The sequence below is a fragment of the Leptopilina heterotoma genome, unplaced genomic scaffold (genome assembly GCF_015476425.1).
Source record: "Leptopilina heterotoma isolate Lh14 unplaced genomic scaffold, ASM1547642v1 Lhet_113, whole genome shotgun sequence".
Taxonomy (NCBI): Eukaryota; Metazoa; Arthropoda; class Insecta; order Hymenoptera; family Figitidae; genus Leptopilina; species Leptopilina heterotoma.
The window spans coordinates 321,480-327,519 of record NW_025110832.1 but is presented as its reverse complement, the minus strand read 5'-3'; the positions used below and the strand labels follow the sequence as shown (position 1 = coordinate 327,519).

Genomic DNA, 6,040 nt, shown 5'->3' with positions numbered 1-6,040 from the left:
TGGAGTATGAAAAACTGGGAGTCAATATTGAAAAAACAGGACTCAGTCCAGTAAAAGTACATTAATTCATTTCCATCAAGCATCTTAGGGTGTTGCGTATAGTGTATAGAGGGCCTTAGTTCCAAATGTCACTGTAAACAGCATTGAAACACAGGCGAAGATTGTAAGGCGCGCTGCAGTGTGCATAGTAGAGAAACTGATGGACTCAGTCCTCTACTTCGAAATTTTCACAATAAAGGAACGCAGGCGCGGAACCTGTCAAAATAAATGGCCGACGCGACGCGAAACGAGTGTTTCCTTTTATTCACTTCGTCAATTTTATATAAAAAAAACAATAACCAATCATTAAAAAAAAGAAAAATATGTTAAATGCACTCTTTATATATTCATATTCATTAATTCACAAGTTTTATTCTTCCCACATCTTCATACTTACAATTAACAACTAAATTTTACTTTGTAATTAATGTAAGTATGGATAATGGATGTCAACAATATTCATAATATTGAATAAATAATATTGTCAACTAGTTGAATGAAATGTATAATTAATTATTCTCACAGCAATATTTAATAATTTAATTAACTTAACTGCACTGCATAATAGTTGAGAGTAGTAAGAGTAAGTGAAACGGTAAGATAAGTGAACGACCATTAGTTTGGTTATAAGGTTCCTTTTCTCAGACGCGTCACATATGTGTACTTTGGTAATATTAGACTTGTCTCATTTATGAACAAATTCCTAGTTATAAATTTGAAATTTTTTGAGGGGTCTTATTTTAGTGCAAAAATCTCTGAGTTACAAGATTTTAAAGTTCAGAATGTCAAAAACTTCATTTCGAAAAAAACGAAATCAAATATTTATTTGACACCGCATAGAACTTAATAATAATTTCCCCAAAAGTAACAAATTTTGTAAAGGTTCGATAGAGATTCACAATTATAATTTATTTTCAGGTTAGTAGACACCTTGTAAATATATTTTTCCAAGTTTTTGCTTTATATTATATCACTGAGAACGAACACTCGACCGAATGTATACAAGTACATAACTAACCCCTGTCTTAGAGGACAGGGGATTAATTATTATAGTAAATAACTTGAAGAGTTTTGCTCTGATTGACTTTAAATTTTAGGGCTATATTCTTGAGATGTTTTTCCATAAGAAAAGACAAAAAATCGATTTTTCAAAAGTGCAAATCCTTATCTTCGTTTAAGTAGATGATTATCAGCAAAATAATTATATAAGAAACTGTGCAATTCATATCAGATTGTAATATCAAAGAAGCATTAATATTTTTAATCGGTATTAGTATTTTAGCCTGATCTGCATATAAATAAAAATTACTTTTTATATGTGAACAAAAAAGTAAACAAACAATCAAAGTTATGCCAAAGTCTTTGGCCTAAAACAACTGACAGGAAGTATAATTTCTTATACATTATATAGTAGAATTTTAAGTAATTTTGAATATACAAGAAGTTAATCCCAAATAAAATAGTATATATCAAAAGTTTTTATTTCTATTCAAGAATAATAATCTATTTATTGTATAAAAAGAAATAAGGAAAGTAAACAGTAAAATAATATTGTAATTGGAATAGAATACTAATTTAAAAAGTGCATTTGAATAAAAGGAGAAATGACACACCTTAATAATATGCAAGTGGTTTTATAACGGCCTATTGTATTAATTTGGATCACTAGGTGACGCTTGGTAAACATAAGTAAATATAATTATTTTCAAATGTAAAGATGCAAAAATGAAGTGCAGTGTGATATCTGCTGTGGATAAATTTTTGAATCCATATACCATATCGAATCGGACCCCTTTTGAACTGAAAATCATGACACTTGTTCTGAAGAACACATGAACTCAATGTTATGTAATTATTATAAAAGAGATAAATAAATGAGCAGAATTCGAACGTTTGAAAATGTTGACCATAAGGAGAAATTAGTCTAAAACATCGAAATTCGGAAAGGAAAACCCTGTTGTCTTGTGTATTGTGCGTAGACTCCCGTCCGTGCACTATATTTATAGCTAGAGATAAATATACACCCTGGCAGACGCCCAATCGAGCACGCTCGCGCTGTTAACTGCTAACTACGATCTAACCCCGTAATAGTAGCCATGTCAGTGCAGCCTCCGACGTCTAGGCGCTCGCTATCGAATCCTAGGAAAAGCGTTTCCCGAATTCCCGAGGCCGGCATGTAAACGACGCGGCGCGGCAGGGCGCAAAACGCGCGCGAAGTTATTCCCTCTGTTATTATTTCGATCTAATTTCGATCTAATTTCGATCTAATTTCGATTAGAGGACAGTGTATTTGTGGACAGAATCGTAAGGATCAATTCCCATCATTTGCATTGCGTTTCGAGTTCGCTTCTTTTTTCCTCTTCCTCACTAAGGACAATTGCAAAGAGGCTAGCCAATGATTGCTTGCCACTCGAGGATAAATTTAATCGCTGCATTTGGGTTAGCGACCCAACTCACTAAAGATTGGCTCTGAAAATCGACTCAAAATTACGTAACCCGCTAACCGCTCGTAGTGCTATCCGTGAACCCTCATCAGCCACAATGAACAGCAAGAATTCCCCATAACGTGTAAAGTGAAAAAAGTTTTACTTCCGTTTGCTCTTATTTCTGCAAAATAGTGTTAATCTTGATATGATTCCAAAAGAAGCGATTTTTACTCTCTTCAGAACATTAGAAAAAATCTTATGTTATTGGAAAATAACATCAGAGGAGAAAAGTTCTGAAAAAATTGATTTCAGTGGAAAATTTTGTGGTCTGGTGAAACAAACTAGAAAACCTGGAATGTCACAAATTGTTTACTATATACATTGTGTGTCCGTGAAAATATCTGAGAATTTAAATAGAACTCTCTCACTATATTAAACCGGATATGAGATCTAAATAATATTTTCGGTCGATTTGCAGAGCAAAATTTTCGGATTAAAATTTAAATATTTAATTTCAAAGTGTTACATTACTTGACAAATGAATTTATTTTAAATTAAAAAGTATTAGGTTTATTAAACATGAGAAATTTAGATTAAGGGCCAGTTTCACCAACTCCAATTAAAATTTAATCAATGATAATGTCAATTTAACCGCTCATGATTTAATCATTGATTAACTTTTAATCAGTAAAAGTATTAAATTATATGATACATATATCAATATTTATTTATTCAATTTATAAAATTTAATGTTTTTAAATTTATATTAAATTTTTGAATATTAATTAAAGCTAAATATTAAATTCTATTAAAATTTTTAATAATTTTTAACCACTCCGACGAAAGGTACCTAAGATTCCTAAGAAGCAAACAATTTTAAAGTTATGTTCATGTTATTTTTAGCTTATTAAATAAAAGCTTGTTTTTGATTTTGTGAAACTAAAATCAGTTTTCATTCATTATTCTAGATGTAATGAAGACTTAAACATCAATAATTATATTGAGAATCGATCCGCTTTTTATATTTTTATTTAAAAAATTACAAACATAACCTACAATTTTTTACCTCTTGGGTACCTTTTTTCGGAAAGTGTCACATTTAATATTTTCAAATTTCAATTAAATTTAATACTTCAGATTTATATTAGAATGTTAAAAAGCATTTCAATTTATAAATATTAAATGACTAAAAATAATTATTAGTCTATAGAACTTTAACGAGCAAAATATTAAGATTAGTTTCAATTTAAAAATAATGAACCATTAAACATATTTATTTATTTATTTATTTATTTATTTATTTATTATTGAAGTTAAAGAGCAAAATATTAAATTAAATTTATTTAAATTTTAAAGTGTTTAACATTTTTTGAAAACTATTTAATATAAATATATTTCCAAAATCTGGAATTCATTCAACAATATTAGATCAAGCAAATCTTAAAAATTATTGTAACGACTGAGGTCAAATTTATCAATTTTATATTTAAAAAATAAAAAATATATTAATTGCGCAATTGAATTGAAAGTAGAACAATAATAGATATGTATAAGAAAAAAAGACTCCATCACATTACTTTTTTTCTTATTTATCTATAAGCAATAATTATAAAAATGTATCTAATTTTATAAGTTTGGTTTTTACTTTTATTATAATTTATACTTTTCAAAAAGCATAAAATAATAAAAGTGAAGTTTGGATTGACGTTTATCGTTTCGTGTCAAGTTGAAAGTTATAGGTTTTACGTAGAATGAAGTTCATTTGGTCTACAAATCATTCATAAAAAGTAACGTTTCAAACATTATTAAACATTATTGATGATAATAAGAAATTTAAATTACGTTAAATGATCATAATTTAAAAAAATTTAATTTTATATCGTCAAGGTTTTTTTAGTTGACAATAATCAGTTCCTTGTTAATAATAAATTTCTCACTTTATTAACAAATTTTTAGAAGATAACTATAATTTTGATAGAAAACTAAAATTGAATCAGACATTCATCATTTTTTTACAGTACCAAAAAATTATTTTATTACTGTCGCCAATTAATTTTCTGCTAATAATTTTTATGAAATAAAGTTTTTTAAAGAAAATTTTTTATTTCAAAGTTTATTTGAGTGAGAACTTCTTTTAACCCTCGGAGCATATACACGGAAAAAAAAGTACGTGAATCCTTCCTTGACAGTGCTTGACTTTTGGATAGGACACAAAATACAAGGCTGTTGCATATACTTTTTATTAAAAAATATAGAAAAGTCCTAGAATTATTCTACACGGAGAGAAATTTATAGTAGTGGGTAACATAATGATGGTCAGGGTGACCATCTTTAATGCTACAAATACAGACAGCTATCTATATATAGTAGCATAATAATAGTATCGAGTAACATCAAAATCTGACTATCCATTTCTCTCAGTGTAGTATTAGTTTGAGCCATACTAGTACTAGAATAATTCTAGGACTTTCTTATATTTTCTAATAAAAAGTATATGCAACAGCCTTGTATTTTGTGTCCTATCCAAAAGTCAAGCACTGTTAAGGAAGGATTCACGTACTTTTTTTTCCGTGTACATTTTTTTCGAATTGTAGCACACTCCAGCGTCAATTTGACCCTGTTCACTTTTAAAAACTCTATCATTAAATTTACATAAAAAAATTGTTTAATATTCTTTAAACATTGAAGAATAAGTTTCTATAATAAATATTTTATTATAGAAAAAAATTGCTAAAAGTAGACAATTTTTCAGAAAAAGGAAAAAAATTGATGTCCTCGTAATTTTTAATATTTTTAACTAATATTTTACATTTGTATTCTTAAATAGTGGCACACTAAAATAAAAAAATTCTATACTGTAGTTTGTAAAAAAAGCATTTTTTGGAAATGGAGGTGATTTTTATTTTTTGGCGAGATCTGGGCGACAACTAACTGGAGCATTATACTCGGGGAACATTGGAACGTGTTATAAGAACCTAAAACAATTACTTTTAGATCATAAGACCTCTAATTGTTACAATTTTTTAAAGAAATTTAAGTTTAAACTAAAAATCAGGGCCACACAGACCCTGTATGTGCTCCGAGGGTTAAGGAAAGAAAACGTTTTATTTGTTAAATTATTAAAATCTATTCTTTCGTATAATTATAGAAAAGGACAATTACCATTTTTTTGTAATAACTAATAAATAATTTTATTATATCACTTTTGCACGACTGAAGAATATTTATTTTGAACTTTCAATAACACGCATAATTAAGTAATTAATTTATTAGAAATTTTGAAATTTTTGCTTTAACTTTATTAACTAAAAAAAAAACAATTGAAAAAATTATTGTTATAAAAACGTTCTTCCTAAATTATCTAAAGTAATTAAAGATAATGAGAATTAGATTTCTTTCTAGGCGAGGAAGATTCAATTAATATAAATAATTAATGACAAACAATAAATATACAAACTGAAAATTGAAAAATGCTTGATAAACTTTAGCTTGGCTGTGCAGTATGCGTTTCTGATTTACTTATTTTCTAGGTCTTCGAGTGATTTTTAATTTTCTTATATGAGAGAAATTTGTAA

The 6,040-nt window shown here is 27.7% G+C and overlaps 1 protein-coding gene across 1 annotated transcript in view; it reads left to right on the top strand.

Moving 5' to 3' along the window:
• The first annotated feature begins 2,147 nt into the window (after window positions 1-2,147).
• LOC122505697 (paramyosin) overlaps window positions 2,148-6,040 on the top strand; it is a 33,740-nt gene continuing 29,847 nt past the window's right edge. Inside the window, exon 1 of the mRNA XM_043617520.1 lies at window positions 2,148-2,343. The gene's annotated coding sequence lies outside the window, so the exon portion shown is untranslated. The remainder of the gene's footprint in view (window positions 2,344-6,040) is intronic.